General features: G+C 36.2%; 1 protein-coding gene across 8 annotated transcripts in view; it reads right to left on the bottom strand.

The window, feature by feature from the left end:
• Positions 1-20,294: 20,294 nt before the first annotated feature.
• LOC108150569 overlaps positions 20,295-22,668 on the bottom strand; it is a 39,603-nt gene continuing 37,229 nt past the window's right edge. For all 8 annotated transcript variants that reach the window (XR_005977172.1, XR_005977176.1, XR_005977174.1 and 5 more), the window contains exon 4: positions 20,295-20,466. The gene's annotated coding sequence lies outside the window, so the exon portion shown is untranslated. The remainder of the gene's footprint in view (positions 20,467-22,668) is intronic.

Here is a 22,668-nt window from a genome sequence, read left to right as displayed (position 1 = left end):
GGGCATGTGGTTTTCTTTTTGGAATGCGCTAAAATACAGGCTTTATGAAATTCGTGCATGCATTTGGTTCTAAAAGTGGTGGTTACTGTTAAAGTTTTTCCGCAGAGCGCGCAAATCACTACTGGGGCCACGGGAACATCTTCCTCATCACCCATTTTCATTAAATATTTAAATATAGTTTTAAAGATAATTAATAATTAACTATATATAATTATACCCAAAAATATATTTTAATAACTAACCTACCCTAACAAAACAGTCTCTGCCAATAGCTTTTAATTCTCTCCTTTCGTTTTATCTACCTAAAGTTCAATGCCCTCAGTGGTCGAACAGCTGATCAAACTCTTTTCGCTTTGCTCTCAAATTCTCTGCTTAAAGCTTATTTAGTATGTATGCAGACTCCGCGGCGAGAACATTGAATATAAGTGAGAAGCAAGTGAGAATTAAAGGAATTTTGCTCAAAAAAAAACAGGAACGAAATATAATATAATTCAATATAAACAAATTCGGAAACAATATTAATTTGCCTCTAGCGTGACTAATCCCTCAAAAAAACCAAATTGAAACATAAACAAAGTCAAGTGCATAAAGAATAAAAAAACGAGAAAAAAACAACAACGGTTTTGTCTTGGGCATGCGTACGGACTGCGCTTATCTTTAGTCAAACGACAACAACAACGATAGCGATTGTGGTCAGCGAGCGGTCGCTCTAACTGTTATCCAAGCAATTTCGTCCACGCACCCTTTACAATCAATTAAAGTATACCAGTTTGTTTATGAACGTGGCCACTTGACTTAAATTTGTTTTTTTATAAATTTTTTAAAAGTGTATCCAAGCGTTCGACAAGTGACTGATTCTACTCTTTTTTTTACGGAATGAGTATTTAGTGTTATACTACAGACGTGGCACGGCAAACTGTTGAAAAAAAACGGTGGGCCTATGAATCCTATGCGGCTGAAAGATAAACTCTAAAAACCCAAATAAACTGTGTGTAAAAATAAAACAATGGTTTTGCTACTCTTCTTCTTCAGCCGTGGTCGGTACCAAAACTGTTTTGTTTAATTTTGGTTACCGCTTTCCGATGCGCCTTAACACTGACTCATGTTAAGCAAAAACAAGAATAAGTGAAAACATGAAGGTAAGAATTTGTCAAGACAACATTTATACCCTTTGTGGATAAAAGTGAATATTTGTTTAGGTGTGTCTGGGTACTGCACTGAAAAAAAAATCAGCCTTCACGTTGGGCGCCAAAATAATATTAATAATTGTGATATAATGAATAATAATTTATAAATGTAACGAACATTGATAAATTTTGTTTTTGCGGCCTGATGTTGGACTTGACCACTGAGAGCACGCAATGTTTACCTCGGCTCTGGCTCGTCAGCAATTGGGGGTGTTGTTCTTGCTCAGAAATCAAGGCGGCCTAACTAATTATTAACAAATTCAATTTGCGCGCTGCGTCAAGCAAAAAAAAACTACTTTGAACACACTCCTACATTTTTGGCTATTGCAGTTGGCCAAGAGAGGCCAGGCACTTAACTCGATCTACTACCGCATCTCCACCTCTGCTGATAATGAGGCTGGCTTTGCCCACCCTTCCATCGGTTGTTCTCCCTTCCCTTCACTCCCGGAACAGCCCCTTGCGGCATTGGTTAATTAAGGCATTGTCCGCCGAGGACAAACATTAAAATTTAAAACATTATAAAAATTTATTTATCGACTAAGAAAGACAGTAAGCTAAAGTTTGGGAGCACTCCATAATTCGTTAACAGATACAAAAATATAATAATATGAGACAAATAGTGAAAATTTAATACTATTTTGTATTAATAACGCGAAAACTTGTGAACGCAGTAGTTCGAGACGATTTTAATTGCGAAACTTGTGAAGAACTATTTCGAAAGCACGACGAAAAGGAGTGACTACGATGACGTTCGATTGATCACTAACTATTATATTTCAATAATTTCTCTTAGAACCTAACTTATGCTACGGTGGCGAAAGACGGGGCGAATTCGCAAGAGCGAACAGATGAAAGCTTTATTGGCTCCCGCTCTCGCCCTACAACTAGTGATTTAAATACAAGCGCTGAGTGCGCAAACAAATAGCAAAATTATAAAATATAAGATAATGTATAATAGACAATATAAATTATGATTTGGGTGCAGATCTTAATAATAATGTGGTATTTTAATTTAGTTTAGCTAAATAAATCTTTACGGAGGAGGCAAGGAATTTAATTTGGTTAGTTAAGAACTTGACCATTTACGATATTAGCTTACAAGAATGCATGGTGATTCGAGTTAACTCTGTTTCTTTCCACTCGAATTCCACTCAATAGTTTTAGTTACACTTTTTTCTTCCACTTCTTTCTCTTTTCCTTTTGAAAAGTTAACAAAAAAATCTTTTTTTATTTTTTCCCTTTCTTTTTCTACTCAAAATCTATATTCTTTTTGCTTTTCTTTTACTCATTTAATAGTGATCCTCGCGATTTTGCACTGCACCACGAAATCATTATGCTTTTCATTTTTTTTTTTTTAACAATTAAATAAAAATGTATGTATATGTTTTCGCTCACTATGATTGTCGCTGCGGATCCAACGAAGAAAGCGCTTTCTTGAAGGTCGCTGAAATGCTGCAAAAGAATTCACTTTTTTTCACGGTAAAAAAAATCGTGGGGCAGGCAAGGTAGGGGATTATTTCTTCTCTTTTTCTTCCACTTTCAAAAAGGAACTACAGGCGAATTTAGATTTTTTTCTTTGGAGTAAAATGACAAACAAACTCAAATCACTCTCACATATAAAAATATAAAAGAAATATTAAAACTGATTCTTAACAACTAAATTTTATAACTATTTTTAACACATGCTTTTTTTCTTCTTTTTTTTTGGATTTTTTTTTCTTCCTTTTCTTTTCTTTTTTCTTTCCTCTTAAACTTAAATTTTCTAGATTTTTGGGTTAATTTCTTCCCTCATTTTTTCGCTTTTCTTTCCCTTTTTTTACACCGCCAAATTTGCACTACCGATATTTCTTTTTTCTCTGCCACAACGGGCCACAATTACTTTTAACACCTTAGTTCGGGTCGGGACATGGGGAATTACATAATTTAAAATTTATTCATTTAGCATTTTTCTTCGCCGAACTCTTCCGCTCGCTTTGCGAGGCGGTCGCGTTACCACTGTTTCCCCTCCCTCGAAGAACTCCAGGCGTAGGTGGATTTCGACGATCGGCTTGAGTGTTCCCACTTCGTTCGGGTGTTGCGAAAAAAATACAGCAAAGCTGCAGGCCTAATGCGAACAAATAAATTTCTTATATTTTTGACATCTCTTTTTTTTTCCTTTTTTTTCCCCCCATGCAAGCGTCTAAGAAAAAATCTCTTTATCTGCCTTTATTCCAATAACTCACCTAGTTTCGTTGGCTTTATTAGCACTTTGAATTATTGGCTGTGTATAGCGTCTCTCTTCCTTCCGATTGAAAATTTCTGGCACCATAAAGAAAACTTTTCACTGCGGTATCAACCTCTCTGGTGAAAGGCTCAAAAGGAAAAGAACGCTGGTGCCGCCCAATTATGGCGGCAAGCTCCTTAACAGCGAAAGAATAGAAATGCTCTCTCCCGATCAGTGCTTGACACTTAGCCCTGTTGACCCGCCACATTTGCCACGAACTGATACCGCCACCTGCTCGTAGATGGCGCCAGAAACTGGGTTCAGTTTATGCTACCAGCGCTACATCCGTTTCTACGCAAACTAGTCTCTCAGTTTTAAAGCTATCTGCATGAAACTTTCCCAAAAGTTGTCTTTCTATTGCAGGTAGTGTATAAGTCGGAACGAGCCGGATCGGACGACTATAGCATATAGCTCCCATAGGAACAATCGGAAAAATTAATAAAACAAAATTATAACTTCGGTGTTTTTAAATTTTTTTTTTAATTTTTCGAGATATAGTAATGGTTAAATATTTCAGAATTACGATTTAAATTTCATCAAAATCGGACGACTATAGCATATAGCTCCCATAGGAACAATCATAAAAATAAATTTAAAAAAATTATAGCTTTGGTGTTGTTTTTGTTAGTTCTTCGAGATATAGTAATGGTTTTAATTTCATCAAAATCGGACGACTATAGCATATAGCTCCCATAGGAACAATCGTATAGCTATCTAATAATTAAGATGCAAATCATTACAGCTTCAATGTTTTTAAACATACACGCAAGTAAATCATAATTTTAACGTTTTCAAGAGTATTTAGTTTTTGAAATAGCTGCAAGGGTATATGAACTTCGGCTTGCCGAAGTTTGCTTGCTTTCTTGTTTAGAGTAGTTTTTAACACAATTTTTTTATTTAGATAAATTACCAAGGTCAGCGCACGCCAAAACAAAAACGAGACCAATTTTGTCCTTCACAAGGTAATTGTTTTTTATAAATGATACTTTTTTTACATTTTGATGTCGGCAGGCCGAAAATACTTCCTTTACATTCAAAATAATTTCCATTGGTTGTTCTATAATCGTCCGATCTAAATGAAATTTAAATTGTATTTCTGACATATTAAACCTTTACTATACCTAAAAAAAACAAACAAAAATAAAAAGCAACAAAGATAAATTATTTTTCCATTTTCCATTTCCAAAAGGAGCTATATGACAAAGAAGCCAGAACTGAATTTGTTGTAGGTATTTTTATTGTGCTTAAAATACTTATAGTCCCAAAAATTTTCGAAGCAGTCAGTTTATCGTATTAAAACATGTTAATAATTAAGTAATTGTTGTTTATTTACCGGTCTTTTATTTTATTGAAAGTGAAAAGTACAAGAAGCCGGAAGGAAAGCTGTTCTCAAAGTACAAAACAAGCGACATCAACATTTTCGCGCAATTGGCTCTGCTAACGAACATTGTATTAGAAAATTAAGTGAATTCGAAACTGCTTTTTTGCGTTTATATCCTCTAAATAATGATAAAACTCTAATTCGTATAAATTATGTATAAGCTTCTTAAGACAAATTGCTCTAATGTAAGTCAAAAAATACAACACAATAAGAATCAGATATAATACTGAAATTGCATTCATAAAATAAAACGTTTTGAATTCAACAAATAAGTATTGCTTTCTTACATAATAAATGATTTGTTCTTAAATTAAAAACATTGATTCTAAATTAAGGACGGTTTGGTTTTTAAAAGAAGAATGGTTTACTCTCCAAATAAGAATTTATGTTTCCTACATGAGAAATTATTCGTTTTTGAAAATGAGAGTATTCATTCTTTAACTACGAATTTTTCGGACTTAAATATAAAACTATTCATACTTAAATTAAGAACTGTTCATGCTTAAACGAACGTTTTTTATACTTATTCTGTTTACTTGCACAACTAAAAACTAACTATAGATAAAATAGAAATAAAAACGAAAGCATGCAATCCAGTAGTATTAATAAGCTTTCTGGCACGTAGAAATGTTCCACGTAATAACCCAGGCTCCAGCTTATCATTCAGCTTGAAGTTTGGCTGCAGAGTATACTCTACATCTATACATATTAGTTTTTTGTTTTCCCAATGGTAACTGGATTAACCTGATGAATGAAAGATATTCGTGATATTTGGCAGCGTGGAGCTGAGTAACAGTGACATTGTTCAAGCGTCCGGACATAAGCTATTTTTGGAATCCATCCCCTGACATCTATGACGAGTCAAACAGATTTAAAGCGGCTGGTTACGCAAAGAAAACGTCATATTCGACGTAACTTTGTTATTATTTTTTTTTTTTTGTTTTGGACCTATTGGAAGTGGATGCCAATAAATCTATATTGTAACATATAACGTATAAAATAATTGGTAGAGCGGATTGATAAGTTAGAGAGATTCTGTGAAAAACGCGCTGGTCCAGCTTTATAGTTCGGTTGGATGTGGGGTGTGGGGATATAGAGAAGAATTGAACTCTCATTTATTTCTCTTATGCGCTATATAGATTTATAACCGCGTGTTTTTAATAGTGGAAAAATCAATGACAGATTCACCAAGAAGAGTGGCCTAGAAGAATATAGGAAGAATATCTATAGTAGTCCAGAGAGAGAGTCATTTTTAGTCTCGACCGATGCAAACAGGGCTGTGCTGTTTTCAGCTCCCAAAAACCCCTACACTGTCTTATAGCCTGATTCCATTGCCGCATTAAAACGAATTTAGCCAAATGCGCATTTATTTACACAGGGAATCCCAAAAGGCTAAATGCCGCATTTAAAATAAATGCGATTTTTAAATGCGATTAAAAACCATTCGCCCCGAACGTTTTTAGAAAAAATACCTTAAAATACCGATGTTTAACGATATTTTGTTCGTGCCACCACTACAACAGCTGTTTTTTTTAAATTTAAATCTATTTTGAATAAAAATGACTGAAACCTAGAGCGCACGCTGCAAATTCTGCTCGCAGTACCACAATGCATTACTGCTGGATCCTTGCCCTTTTTAGAAACTGTGGTGTTCTCCATTGCAAACCCGTCATAACAACGTAATCAGCTTCTCTTCTTTGACGTCCAAGTTCGCAAATGTCTCGGTCGCAATATGGATGTCCTGCTGAGGATTACAGAGTTTAGTAAACTCACTCATTTTCATTAATTTTAATTAATTACTTTTGGATTTGCCAAAATTAGTTAATTGATAATGCGCCAATGGAATCAGGCACATTTAAAAAGTCCACTAATGCGGCAATGGAATCAGGCTATTAATCACTGTCAGTCAGTCTGTCAATCTGTCAGTCTGTCCGTCTGGACAGCCGGATCGGATGACTATAGCTTATAGCTCCCATAGAAAAAAATAAAAAAAATAAATAATTTTATTTATTAAAATTTTTTTTGTAGTTCTTCGACATATGGTAATGGTTAAATATTTTTTGAATAACGGTCTGTCCGTCCGTTTCTACGCAAACTAGTCTCTCAGTTTTAAATCTATCTGAATGAAATTTTCCCAAAAGCTGTCTTTCTATTGCAGGTAGTATATAAGTCAGATCGGACGACTTTAGCATATAGCTTCCATAGGAACAATCGGAAAAATAAATAAAAAACAAGAAAGAAAGCAAACTTCGGCAAGCCGAAGTTCATATACCCTTGCAGCTATTGCAAGAATTAAACATTTTTGAAAACATTAAAATTATAATTTACTTGCGTATAAGTTTAAAAACATTGAAGCTATGATGATTTGCAGCTCAATTATTTGATAGTTATTTTATATATTTTTATTGTTCCTATGGGAGCTATATGATATAGTCGTCCGACTTTGATGAAACTTAAACCGTAAATTGGAAATATTTAACCATTACTAAATGTCGAAGAACTAAACAAAAAATTAAAAAACAGAAAAGTTATAATTTTTTTTCATTTATTTTTCCGATTGTTCCTATGGGAGCTATATGCTATAGTCGTCCGATTTTGATGAAATTTTTACCATAATTCTGAAATATTTAACCATTGCTTTATGTCGAAGAACAAAACAAAAAATTAAAAAACAGCAAAGTTATAATTTTTTTTCAATTATTTTTCCGATTGTTCCTATGGGAGCTATATGCTATAGTCGTCCGATTTTGATGAAATTTAAACCATAATTCTGAAATATTTAACCATTGCTATATGTCGAAGAACTAAACAAAAAATTAAAAAACAGCAAAGTTATAATTTTTTTTCATTTATTTTTCCGATTGTTCCTATGGGAGCTATATGCTAAAGTCGTCCGATCCGGCTCGTTTCGACTTATATACTACCTGCAATAGAAAGACAACTTTTGGGAAAGTTTCATGCAGATAGCTTTAAAACTGAGAGACTAGTTTGCATATAAACGGACGGACAGACGGACAGACGGACAGACGGACAGACGGACGGACAGACGGACAGACGGACATGGCTAGATCGACTCGCCTAGTGATGCTGATCAAGAATATATATACTTTATAGGGTCGGAGATGTCTCCTTCACTGCGTTGCAAACTTCTGACTGAAATTATAATACCCTCTGCAAGGGTATAAAAATATAACTTTGTTTTTTAACTTTTTTTCTAGTTCTTCGAGATATAGTAATGGTTAAATATTTCAGAATTACGGTTTAAATTTCATCAAAATCGGACGACTATAACTTAAAGCTCCCATGGGAATAAGAAAAAAAATATTTTTTTTAATTGAACTTTTTTATTTTGTAATTTTTTTTTTTAATTCTTTATGATTTATTAATAATTAGACAGTTTAGAATTACACTTTTAATTTTATTAAAATCGGAAAACTATCAAATAAGCTTCAAATAGTTTCAATGTAATCATACACGCAAGTCAATCATTATTTTAACATTTTCAAGAGTATTTAATTTTTGCAATAGCTGCAAGGGTATATGCATTGTTGCATTCTTGTTTTAAATTAGTTTTGACTTATTTATAATTTGACAGTTCAGAATAAAGCTTTTAATTCTATTAAAATCGGAACACGATATCGTATAGCTGTAATAGGAACGACAGAATAATTGAGCTGAAAATCATCATAGCTTCAATATTTTTGAACACATATAAATCAAAATTTAAATGTTTTTAAGAATGTTTACTATTTGCAATAGCTGCAAGGGTATATAAACTTCGGCTTGCCGAAGATATTTATATATGTAAAATTGTAGTTGTTTTTATGAAAATTTTAATATTTTATTTTGCATTTTCAGAAGTGGTCAAAGAAGACAATTATGGAATTAAATCGTTCCAAGCGGATCTGAAATCCGCGTTCGATAAAACTAAAAAAAAATTTTATAATTAAAATTATCAGCTAAATAAATGTTTAATTTAAGTGAAGAAGAAGTGAACTAATGCCTTTAAATTCATTTAATTTAAGTGTATTTTTTGGGAACATTTTTGTTGCTTTAAAAAAGAAAAAAAAGGCTTCAAAAAATTAAAAATATATGTTTTTATTCTCTTTCTAATTGGCTGTCAATAAATAAAATGGGAAGGAAGGATTTATTCCTTTCATCATCGGCTTCTAATAAATAGAATGATATTTTCCTTTCTTGTAGGCTTCTTATAATTAACAATGGGAAGGATTTTTTCCTTTCTTGTCGGTTTTTAATAAAAAAACAAAAAAGGAAGCAAACTTCGGCAAGCCGAAGTTCATATACCCTTGCAGCTATTGCAAAAATTTAATATTTTTTAAAACATTAAAATTATGATTTATTTGCGTATATGTCTATAAACATTGAAGCTATGATGATTTGCAGCTCAATTATTATATAGTTATTTTATATATTTTTATTATTTCTATGGGAGCTTTATGATATACTCGTCTGATTTTGATGAAATTTAAACCATAATTTCGAAATATTTAACAATTATCCTCAATGTGAGTTATTTGGAAAAATTTGCACTCAAAATAAGTACAAGCTCAATTTTAAAATTCAAATTCTCAAATTCTGAACATCTGAATTTTCTCTGTGTGCTATCAGTTCCAGTATATCAAGGCATTAATAATTTCCACACAATTGACTCAGATTATAGGTTCCTCTTTCGGTCCCTCCTGCATCACGAATTTAAAATGATGCACTTACAAACTTTATTATTTACGCAGAGCAATTCCAACGAGATCAATAATGGGATAATGTTTTGTATTTTCCATTTAATTTAATAAATTTACACAAAAAAACTACTTTGGTCAAAATGATCAATGAAATAATTTCAAGCTTTTAAGCCAATCGAATTTTTAAATTAAACAAGAAAGAAAGCAAACTTCGGCAAGCCGAAGTTCATATACCCTTGCAGCTATTGCAAGAATTTAACATTTTTGAAAACATTAAAATTATGATTTACTGCGTATATGTTTAAAAACATTGAAGCTATGATGATTAGCAACTCAATTATTTGATAGTTATTTTATATATTTTTATTATTTCTATGGGAGCTATATGATATAGACGTCCGATTTTGATAAAATCTAAACCATAATTCTGAAATATTTAACCATTGCTATATGTCGAAGAACTGAACAAAAAATTAAAAAACAAAAAAGTTATAATTTTTTTCATTTATTTTTCCGATTGTTTCTATGGGAGCTATATGCTATAGTCCTCCGATTTTGATATAATTTAAACCGTAAATCGGAAATATTTTACCATTACTAAATGTCGAAGGGCTAAACAAAAAATTAAAAAACAGAAAAGTTATAATTTTTTTCATTTATTTTTCCGATTGTTCCTATGGGAGCTATATGCTATAGTCGTCCGATTATGATGAAATTTAAACCGTAAATCAAAAATATTTAACCATTACTAAACGTCGAAGAACTAAACAAAAAATTAAAAAACAGCAAAGTTATAATTTTTTTTCATTTATTTTTCCGATTGTTCCTATGGGAGCTATATGCTATAGTCGTCCGATCCGGCTCGTTCCGACTTATATACTACCTGCAATAGAAAGACAACTTTTGGGAAAGTTTCATGCAGATAGCTTTAAAACTGAGAGACTAGTTTGCATATAAACGGACGGACAGACGGACAGACGGACAGACGGACAGACGGACAGACGGACGGACAGACGGACAGACGGACATGGCTAGATCGACTCGCCTAGTGATGCTGATCAAGAATATATATACTTTGTAGGGTCGGAGATGTCTCCTTCACTGCGTTGCAAACTTCTGACTGAAATTATAATACCCTCTGCAAGGGTATAAAAATAGTCTATTAACTATGCTAATATAATAGAGAAGTTGGCTTCCTTAGTGTAAAAATCATTAAAAAACGTGGACGGAAGCTAACTTTGTCAAGCCGAAGTTGTTATACCCTTGAAGACTTTGCCGAAATTGCTTAAATTGCAAAAGTAGCGGAAAGAATAACAATAGTAAGTAATAAATAAGAGGAAATCACCCTATTATTCCTATGGGAGCTATGGGATACAGACGTCTGATCGGTACGACCCTTGACCCTGATCAAGGTATGCATAAAAAATAAGATTTGGAAAGATGCACTCCAATAGCTTTTACACTGCGCGAAATATCTTCAATTCTTTCAAGCTATATCCGCTAGCTTTTAAACTGAGCTCGCAAGCGGTATTGAAAAAGACAGACAGACGAATATGGCTATATCGACTCCCCTATTGACCGTTATCAAGAATATATATATTATATGGGGTCGGAAACGTATCCTTCACTGCGTTATAAACTTCTAACCAAAATTAAAATACCTTCTGCAAGGGTATAATTTAAGTATATATCGAATATAATGAATTCAAACAACAAAGTAAATATATAACGATTACACTTTAACACTATTAATTCCTTTTCAGTGAGTGATATTATTTCGTTCAAACGTTTGCAACACTGTGAAGGAGACATTTACGACCCTATAAGTATGGTACATATGTATATTCTTGAAAAGCATCACTAGGGGAGCCAATCTAGCCATGTCTGTCTGTCCGTTAGTTAGTCAAAAATTGTGTTTTGCTAAAATAAAAATGCCACTGTGTAATGGAGAAGCAAAAAAAAATGTAATACTAATAATACAACAATACATTTTATTGATGACGATATCTATCTGCCACTCGACCGTGCTTGTGCATACGAAATAGGTCCGGCATCTGCATCAGCCGCATCATCGCATCGCATCAATAGAGGACCAATGTATCCAACAGCAAACGAAAATACGGACCCGTTCACATATGGTCGAGCATTTCAATTGCATTATGAACTTGAATTTGGCCAGCAGTAAAAAAAATACACTTGGAGTTAGGAAAATAAGGCAACTTATCGGGTAGCAACCCGCAGTGTTGCGAGCTAAACCAGCAAGTCATTTCGTTTGTTTAAATTGCTTAACACTTACACTTATTAACAACAAAACATTTCAAAGAAAAATAAACAATTTGAAAGCCCTTCATAGCTGAACCGAAAGCGGTTATTACATTTTTTTGCTCGTAACATTTAAGCTTAAAATAAACATTTTTTTTAACGATTTATACAAAATAGGGTTATTCCAGAGCATCGGGCCGTTGGACAATAATTAGAAAATGAAGCACAAAGTATAGAGTATCGGACAAAGTCCACTCACAAAAATATTTATGTATATTTTGTGCACAGTGCACAATCGCCGAAACTCTTTGAAGCGTTGGGCACACAGCCATTGTTAAAATTTACAATTGCGATTCATCAAAAATAGATTAGGTTTTCATTGCAACAATGCATATCCATGACGATATGGAGAGGGAGGACACTATACAGATACCAAAAGGGCTCTGTTTGCCCCAGCTACTGCATAAATATGAATTGTGTATTTGCCAACGCGTTGGCAAGCGTTGCAACGGTCCGAGTTTTGACTGTGAAAGTAATTCACTGTTTATTATAAATCAAATATGCAGCCCCATTAACTTGAGGACGTCAATGGAACTTTCTGTGCCAACTACAAATTTGATAATTTTATCTGTGCGGAATTTTCCTAATAGCTTCGCGGCAGTTTTTTGCCTTAAGCTATGCGAGAAAGCATTAATATCCAAATGAAGCGAGTACTCTAAAGAGCCGTAAAATAAAAAAAAAAGAGAAAACTTTGAACTTAAAATAAATTTTTTGACTTTGCCATTGCCTAGGAAAAGTTCTTAACTAAAATAGAATATAAAAGAGCTAAAAAAAAAGTTCTTGTGCAGAGATGGCAAAAGAACCGGAGATGAAAACGGCAACAACTAGCACTCTTATGTGCAGCAGAAAATTCGCTTAAATAATGGGCCAAAAGCCTTGGCATTAACTTGGGCTTAGGCGAGCACCAAGAACAGTCGTCCAGATGCGAATGTGTTGGCGATGTGTGTGAGAATGTGCATAAGGCCCTTGCCCTCCGCATGTTGCCAAGTTTTAGCATCATTTTCTGCAAGGAATATGTCAAAGAGGAAGGCACATCCTCGACTGTGTTGCATTATGAATGCCGCATAATTTAAGCGCAATCGCTGCAGCGCGGAATGGCGTACGAAGTTTGCCTTCACTCAAAAGGGAAAACTTACGCTTTAAGACCCGTGTGGTCGCATCTGGCAAATATCCCTCGGACCAGCTCTTAGCAATTCAACTTTCCACTTGCCACAACGCTTCCAAATCTCTGCAGAAGGAGCTTCCTCCTTGTCGACGACTGCTCCTCGATGCCTGCTGCTCATCGAAAACTTTGCTGTGCGTGCCGTGTCCTCCTCCGGTCAATCGCTTTGTAATGTCCTGGGTACTTGACCTGCAACTTGAGGACAAAGTACTGGGAATTGAGTCCCCAGGACGTGCCCAGCGACAGGATATTACATGCTAAAGTGAGTGGTGATGGAAAGGACTTACAATAAAGCGTTAGCGCTTCGGATCATGGGCGATCATAATGTACGTGTAGCTAGACGCTAATGAATCGATCGATCTGATGACTTGCTCCCATCAATAAACGCTCGTTACCTTCAGTCTTTCATGTATATTCAATCATTATCACAGATGGGAGTGGCGCTGTTCCCACGCAGCTGCTCTGTTTACTGGGGGTCGGTAACTCGTGAAAGCCGCAGCTTAAAGTGCCACCAAGTAACCAAGCCACCTTGCCGACTAACAACTTACCCTACCCACTCCGTTTTTCCGGGCTGACAGTTTTCCTTTAGTTTCACGCACTGTTGAAAGTCATAAAAAAAGGAAAACCCCGCGCCCAGAACGCACGTCGTAGTTGCAGTCTCAGTTTCTGCTAGGCATCTTTGCATTCCGGCATCTTCGGCTGCCCCCGTTTGGTGCACGTGCCACACGTAAAAGTTAAAAATGCCGCACCAACAGCTGCAGCCAACCTCTTTGCACCCGCTGCCGTCTTGCGCTAACTGCAACTGTTGCTATCGATATACCAGTTGCCATTTAGTTTTCCTAGGGGGCACACTCTACACAATGGGGCTTTTCTGCCTTATCGGGCCATTTGCGATGCAAGGTGGCTCCTTGAGATTTCCAAGTCACATTTCGAAACTTATCGATGCAGCTTCGCAATGGCGCAACTCAGACCCGAAGAGTGGCGAGCTTCCAGCTGAAACTGAAACGCTTTGCAAAGGGCATTTGCGCTGCCTTGTTTGCTCGCTCGAAGCTCGTTTTCCACCTTGTCTGGTTGGGCTAAGTGCCCCGAGTGCAGCCAGAGCGTTGGCACTTTTCGTTTTTGCATAGCGCTCTGGCACAGGTTGCCATCGTAATTTACCAACTATATCCGCCCTGCTGCCTGCCGCATCGGAGCAAGTGCCATTGGCCCCCACCTCCGCTGGCGGAAACCGGATGCGGAAGCGTGCCATAAAAGTGGCATATTTGCCGCATCCTGTTGACAATAACTGGTCCATGGCAATGCCGCCCGCCCCTTGGCCCGTGCTCCACCTGCAAGCAATGCGCGACTTTTTCGCCTGAATAGAAACACTTTCCTCCGCTCTCTGACGGCTTTCGTGCCTGTCTTCATTAGGAAAGGCTTAGCTTGGCGTGCGGATGAGTCTGGTTAAGCTGAAATGTCTCTTGTCTAAATGGGCGGCGATTAATATGGGTGTGAAATAGATAGGAACATTTCCTAGTAAACATATCTATTTGAACTAACTGCCCCAGAGATCATTTTCCGAGTGAGAGGCGCCGAGGGCGGTTGTGGTAAGCCAGACAAACAATTACCAAAAAAAAAAACAAAAACAATTAAAACAATGAAAAGTGGGCAGGTAACGCTAAAGATCCCAAAGAGACAGGTGTGACCAACTCTAGAAAGGCAGTCAGCTGGGCGGCGGGTGGTGGACGTTGTTTCCTGGGTGGTGGAAGGACGTGCCAACTTCATTGCATGGCAATGGCTGGCTGTCGGCACTTCATCAACTGCCGGTGGCATTTCTCAAGCAACTCCCCGATTTCCTCCTTTGCACACTTTGCTGTTGCTGCTGTGGTTATTGTTGTTTTGATGGCTAGGAAAGGGTGTCCTTGTGGCCCGACCCTTTTGTTTTTCCATCCCCTTGCCTATCGCTCTCTATATCCTTAGTCTGACGCCGTATGCTGGCTCTTGTCGTAGTGAGCAGGGAAGGAAAATTATTACTTATAAACTGTTGATTTGTCTCCGTCGCCCACGGGACGACACCTTGCGAAGGATAGAGCCCCAGCCCCCACCCCTTTGTCGTTTGAACAAAGTTTGTACCACTGATGGGCCAACTTTCCTTTCCAGCTGTAGCGCTCTTCTTCATTGTCCTTTTGGGCCTATTGTTTAATAGTTGAAAAACATTTTGCACGCTTTTGGCATCTGACATGAAAATTATTGCGCCTGCACTGCCTTGACAGTTCAAGTGCAGTGTGCGCAGCTGGTGGAAGGCAGGCAGGCAGATAGATTGTCCTTGCATTTTTAATTAAATTCAGTCTACTCTTGATGCACAAATATATGGGAATGGTAAAACACTAGGAGCGTATTTCAAATTTTTTTATCGCGCTCACTTTTTACGTTTCAATAAACATTTGTTATTGCTACTGCTCAAATTAGCCGTCTGCCAGTGTCTACAACTCCCTGTCCATGGCTTTCAGTTGTAACTGCATTTTCTTTCAGTTTTTTTGCGCTTTTTGAAACTCTCTTTCGCTAATGAGTCTTTGCTTGATTGCGGCTGAATCTCTAACAAAATAATATTATTTCAGCAAGACTCCTAGAAATTTCTCAGCATTCCGTAATTTGCCTTCAGCCTGGAGCGGTCTTTGTGGGGTAATGTCTGTCAGAGCCCATTATCTACTCCAAAAGTCCGTGAAATGTATGTTTTATGTGGACGTAGTCCACTTGAGCTTCCAAATTGAATGTGCTGCAGTCCTCTAGCTCCGAGCATGAAATTCCATAATGAAATTGTGCAGAAGACGCAGGAACAGGGCAATACGAATTGAGCGAGATGGACACCCACAAAACCTATGGCCATAGGCCTGTCACGTGCCAAGCCATGGTCGGCCGACTGCCGGTCATTCTGCCTAGATTGTGCCTGTATTCTGGCTCGGAAGTGGACTGGAGTGGGTGTGGGTCGGGGGGACTGGGGACTGGTCCAGGCTCCTTCTACGGCTGGTGGTGCTGGTCTGCAACAGCCATCCTTGGGATGTCAATTCTGTTTGCATTTTTCGCATGAAATTGACGTTTCATTTGTTATAATATGCATTGAGGCAACATTTCGATACTCATAAATATTTAACAGGCATTCATACGTTGGGAGAAACGTTGAGGGAGCCACAGGCTCGGCTGCATCGGCATGCGGCATGCGATATCTGATATCGAGGGGAACTGGGAATTGGGAAATGGCTGCAAGACCCCGGAATGGGCTCTGGCTGCCAGGCAGCCGTATATGTGCTTGAACATTATAGTCGTAAAAATACCAGCGCCGCCAAAAGGTTCCCTCAGACGAAACTTCTGCATTGGACATGGCCGTTGACACATGCAACAACAACATAATCAAAAGCGAAGCTAAAAACCGGAAAGAAATACACAAAAAAATGTTTCCGACTTCAAAATACCTAGAAATTCTTTGAAATAAATTCAGCACTATGCTTTTCAAAACAATTGCTATTGAACTTAACTAAGACATTGGAAACAGCTTTCTTAGAGATTAACAAAAAAAGTATTGTATATAAATGCCAGTATATATATTTTAAAATAATTATTTAATTTATTAACGCTTACAGAAGTACAAGAATGTATATACTTGCATTTTTGCACGAATACAATATAACCTTTTCTTTATTTAATTTAATATTAATTTAATATAGGTTTCATTAAGGCTAGATAAATTGTGATGGCGTAATATCAACAGCCCAAATTTCGCAACGATCATGTTAATTTATAAGACCTATTTGAGAACCTTTTTCTGTTACAGACAGACGAAGTTAAAAAAATAAATAAATAAATACATTTTAGAACACCTGGTATACTGCTGTGCTCTGCCTTTGCACAAATATCCCCTTGTATTCCGGGTACCGGGTATAACAATAACAACCGCAGCGACAGCGAAAGCCAGAACAGGAAGCTCCAGCTTCGTCGTCGGGTGTAGGGAAGTGCATTTGTTATTAATTTAAATAATACTCGAGTCGTGAGCTGCATCGCTGCTTGGGTATGACATCGGTTTGACCTTTCCGAACCGGTACAGACCAAGAAATCTTAAAGCACGACCGAGAAAAGCCGTATAGGCTGAATAAACTCCCAATTTCTCATGCACGGTTTGTTTTTCGTTAAATCAAAGCAATCAGCACTAATTGGACCTCGAACAGTTCATAAAAAGCGCTTCACCTCTACATAAATGCAACGCCGGGTGCAGACATCGTTGTTGACCCAAATAGCGATTAAAGCTCGTCAGTATTGCGTTGCATAACCTAAGGAGGAACAGGAAAGGGGTAAGCTTAGATATTTTAAATGCATAAATTCCAAAAAAAGAAAGTGGTACTGATAAAGTATTTTTTGCAGGCGGTGGGGCATCGGCGTGTCTTCTAAACATACACAGATAAGCACTCACATTAAAAAACTATCAGAGTGTGTTTCATTTCACTACCGAGCTGCTTTTTCCCTTTGATTCGTCCCGCTAATCACACCACTAATTACACTTTTTCAGCAAGGCTTTTCCAACCCCCGACACTAGCCCTAATTATGCGAAGTAAGCTACGCTACTTTATTCTGTTGGGAAAATCGTAATACAAATTACACAAACCAAATGCTGATTTGGCTGTGATGTTGTTTTGCATGTAATTGCTGCGATTCCTTCTGCAGCAATTAGTTTTTATAAATTTAGTCAATAGTTTTAATGTATATATATTCTTGATCAGCCAGCAAAATGTCTTGGGGAAAGTTTCCGTGAGGTTTTTTCGGAACAGAGAATTAACAGAGGTATATTTGAAGGTTTTTCGGAAATGAAAACTTGAACATGTCTGGGAAATTCGAATCCGTGTGAATCTTTCGGAAGTAAGAAGTGGAAATGGAAACATAAATTAAATATTTGTTTAAAGCAACAACATTCCGAATTTAATGCTTTTATGATTTACAAGTATCTATAAGATATTTTTGTCCGATTTGAATAAAATTATCAGCCCTGTTCCAGTTTTCACTTCCAAAAGATTCACACGGATTCGAATTTCCCCGACCTGTTCCAATTTTTAAGTTAAGTAACCTCTGTTATTTCTCTGTTAGCTTTCGCAGAACCGTAAGACTTTTCGCCAAACATTTGACTGACGGATTCGATCCGCAAGAATACAAATTAATTCTTTTAAAATACTTTGAGATAAGTTAATGATATTTTTGATGTTTTGTGAACAATACTGCATACAAAAACAGGTTAATAATAACGTATTTGACTTTTAAAAAATTAATTTTCGGTTGATAACTTAAAGTGCAAATGCTATTTTTACCTTATTCTTTGATTTTTTAAGAACATTGTTCCATAATAGTTTTGGTTAATAAAAACATATAAGACTCTTTAAAAATTATTTTGGCACCTCAGAATCGCTTCGATTCTAACCTACTGGAGTTTTGCGAATCCGCCGCCCCTGTTCTAGTTTCCGATGGAATTTGAAAGAAACAAAGCAAGGGCTGTCATGGTAAGAAAAAAATAATCATTTTCTTGGGACTTATTTTTAGCCGGCGCTTTTCGGTTTGTTTTTACATGATTAGAAGTGTAAATTGTCTAAGTTTAGTTTAAAAGTGTTTTTGTTCTTATTACCCCTTAATTTAATGTACTTATTGTGCAAGGCGTATTGTGTTTTGACCTTTTTCATCGACTTGAGAAAAGTTTGCAAAACTGGTGAAGCAGCTGATTCACACAAATTGTTCAACACTTTTGTTGGTCAGCTTTTATCACTGCCTTTAATATAAGTAGAACTCTACCAATGATGTTAATACCCTTGCAGAAGGTATTATAATTTCAGTCAGAAGTTTGCAACGCAGTGAAGGAGACTTCTCCGACCCTATAAAGTATATATATTCCTGATCAGGATCACTAGCAGAGTCGATCTAGCCATGTCCGTCAGTCCGTCCGTCTGTCCGTCCGTCTCTATGCAAACTAGTCCCTCAGTTTTAAAGCTATCTGAATGAAACTTTCCCAAAAGTTGTCTTTCTATTGCAGGTAGTATATAAGTCGGAACGAGCCGGATCGGACGACTATAGCATATAGCTCCCATAGGAACAATCGAAAAAAAAAAATAAAAAAAATTATAACTTTGCTGTTTTTTAATGTTTTTTTATTTCTTCGACACATAGTAATGGTTAAATATTTCAGAATTACGGTTTAAATTTCATCAAAATCGGACGACTATATCATATAGCTCCCAAAGGAACAATCGGAAAAAAATACAAAAAAAATTATAACATTGCTGTTTTTTAATTTTTTTGTTTGCTTCCTTTCTTGTTTTTTACTGATTTTAGACATTAAATGTGAGCACCAATAATGATCAAACATTTGTCTGGACAAGCATAGGCTGTTTTATTTTATGCGTTAAGCTAGTATACCATTAATGTCATCAGCTGAGGGACACCAGCGTGCCAAAATTTAATCAGCAGCAAAACTCTGACAAATCAACCGCCTTAGTCAGTAGGCAACAGCTGCCAGTTAGCTGATTTTGTTTCGGAACAAAAGGAACCAAAGGAAGAATTTTCCTATGTTTAATGTTATCAAATTCACTTCCGAGTGAAAACCGGAAACGGCCTGTGTATCAACTTTTTCGACCAGACGCACTGGCATAGTCAGTCACAAAACTACCTTTCCTTCCTACTCTCACCCGAAAAACAAACATAAAAAACTTGTCTGTGCAACATGCAACAGTTCTGGACTTTCCCCACTAACACCAAAAGTGCCAAGAAACGCTGGCATGCGGGAGAAAATAGAATAAATTTAAAACAAGCTGCCGCTCCCAAGCATTAAGGATAAAGCATTAAGTTTAAGAAGGTAGATAATCGGAAGCCTTCATTTAGGTTCGCATTAAAAAAAAAAACACAGTTCACCGCCGTAATAATCGCTTTAATTATACTTTAATCGTTCTGTAATCATTCTGAAATTTTTTGTTGTTTTTACCATGAAGATGGATGGCCAGCCATTCATTTACACAATTAAGCAGACAGCTCAGGACGAGCGGAAATGTGAGTTCGAAAGAAAGGCATTCAAAGTCGCGAAAGTAGATGCTACTTTAATGCTAATAAAGTTTAATCGCTTTTATGTTGAAGACTTTAGGAAACGTCTCAATTTGCATAAAGTTGAACTGGGCAGTTAAGCTCTTCCGACCTCGGAGTCACTACAAACTGTGGAAGCGGGCAGACTAAGGCCAAGAGATTAAATTGTTAATTCAATGTTGCATTTAAAGTTTGGAAATGTGTAATTTTATGTGTCGAATTTTTAAACTGTTTTGATCTTAAATCTATTTCATACATTTTAATGATAGACTACGCTATACGCTTTAGTGTTTCTTCATATGGCACATAATACAGGCTTGATTCATGCCAGTTACTTCATAATTTTACAGGATGTAGCCTTGGGATGGGAGCTGCAAAGAGACAAAAATAATACATTAAAATGACATTACTTAGACAGTTAAAAAATGTATAGAGCGATTCAGAAAGTTATTTTTTCTAAATCCCTTTTATTAAGTTTTTGGTAAGCCCCCAATTATCGATTCCCCGCATTGTCAATATATCAAATTTTACGACCATTTCGCCTAATTAAAAAGCATCAAAATATATATTCCGTAAAAAGTTTATGGCCACATTGCACTATGGGTTGAACGATCACTTTTTGTGACATTAATTAACGAAACGAGATAATTGGGTTGTCTTTTTGATTTAAGTTTTTAATAAGAAAAGGAAGGTACATTAAAGAAAAATGTTTTTTTAATGGATTTCATTTTTATTTTTTAACAAAAAGAGGGCTACTAAAAGCACTTAATTACAAAAAAATACGATCAATTCAATCTGTCGACACTCACAAGCAAATGCACAAACCACTCTGAATTTCGTCTAAAACATTAAGCTCAAGGGGTTACATGGGTTACCCGATTTCAAAAAATCTAATTTTTTTCTTATTAAATTCTATAACATTTCTAGAATATTTTACTAAATTTTCAATTTGATCCGCGTCATAGTTTTGGAGATACAGCCTTACCACTTTTATTTTCTCTTGAAACTTTTAAGGCGTTTTTCTCGAAGTTGTCTGTTTAAAATCGGCTCTCAAGATTTCTTGCGAACTACTCATCTGATATTAATAGGTACAATTTTCCATGAACGAAAGATTTTTTTTTCAGTACAATTAAAAAAAAATAAGTCAATAAATTTTCACCAAAACTAAAATGTTTGTGAAAATTTCATTTTTTCATAGTCCAATACCTAGTTTTTGGTTTAGGTAAAACATAATTTTTTTTTACTTCTGATAATCCTACAAAAAGTCAACACGGAGAGACAAGTGACTGCAGAAAATTACGCCGTAATAGACGAGTTTTTAATATTTTTTGTTTTAAATTTCACAAAATTGATTATAATTGATTATAATTTTCGTAAAAACAAAAAATAAAAAGTTAATAACATTTTTTTAATTTTTTATACAAAAAAAAAATATTGAAAATTGCCCGTTTTTTGTACGAGGAAACACCTTTTAAACACCGTTTAAAATCGTTTAAAATTCGTTTTTTTATTTATAGATTGTTTTCGTTTTTAAGCTTGTACGTGCGCACTCTACTACACACAGCTGTTTTAACAGGTGATAACGAACAGTGTTTGTCTCTGTTAAAATTTCTGGTACGTAAAATTGAAGTCGGATTTAAGATTAACGACTTTTTGGCCAGAAAAACTGGTCTCCATCCCACAGTGCATATCCAAAAAAGCTGAAAAAAGAAGCAGGCAATTAGGCGCCGCATAAGAACAAGGGCTAGAAGTAAATGTCACAGAATGGAAAGCAAATATTATCTGAGGCAGATGAGGGTCGAACAAAAATTAGCCTGAGACGGGGAGATATTCGAGGTGAGTGCGAACTGCAACGATAGTTTTCAAGCATTGACCAAATTGCTGGATGGGTGTCATCTTACACCGCTCAGTTCACCAAATGGCAAATGGGCTGGATATGGTTGAGAGTCTAATGGAGTGGTGCGAAGAGGAGACCTAACCAATTGACACGCTGTTAACTTTGAGTCTACAACAATGCGAATTGCAAAAAATTTTTATGGACAAACGGAGGCAGGGTAGCAAAAGGGAAGGAGCACGGAACAACATAACATCCTGCTCCTTGACGTGTGTGTGTGGCTCCCGCAAAAAGAAAACCGCAGGTCGACAGGATGAGTCGGCAGAGGACAATGTGTATTTTACGCTCTGCTAAATAAGCAATTTGCAAAATGTCGAAACCAATAACATAACAAATGACACAGTGGCTCCCCTAGCTGCACCATCCAGATCTACTTTGCGGTAATGACGAATGGGTTGGCAGCTCTTTTGAAATACAAAAAAAGCAAATTATGAAAATTAAAGCCTGGGCTGTTGCTTTTGAGCAACACGAGCTTGAAAGTTATTCTAGCTGCGGGAACATTCGGAGATCGCCTCATTTAGTTTGTTTTAAAGAAAGCAGCAATATTCTCCAAAATGTTTCCTTTAGAAAAGGAAAGACAGGAATTTAACCATGAATTTTCAAATCAGCCTCAACAGGGAACCTCCAGCTCGTCCACCCTCTTGACGGCTGGATAAATCATCCTTCAGATGGCTTTTCA

This window comes from Drosophila elegans, unplaced genomic scaffold, assembly GCF_018152505.1.
Source record: "Drosophila elegans isolate 14027-0461.03 unplaced genomic scaffold, ASM1815250v1 contig_208, whole genome shotgun sequence".
NCBI lineage: Eukaryota > Metazoa > Arthropoda > Insecta > Diptera > Drosophilidae > Drosophila > Drosophila elegans.
The sequence above is the reverse complement of the archived record's forward strand: the minus strand, read 5'-3'. Positions and strand labels throughout refer to the sequence as shown.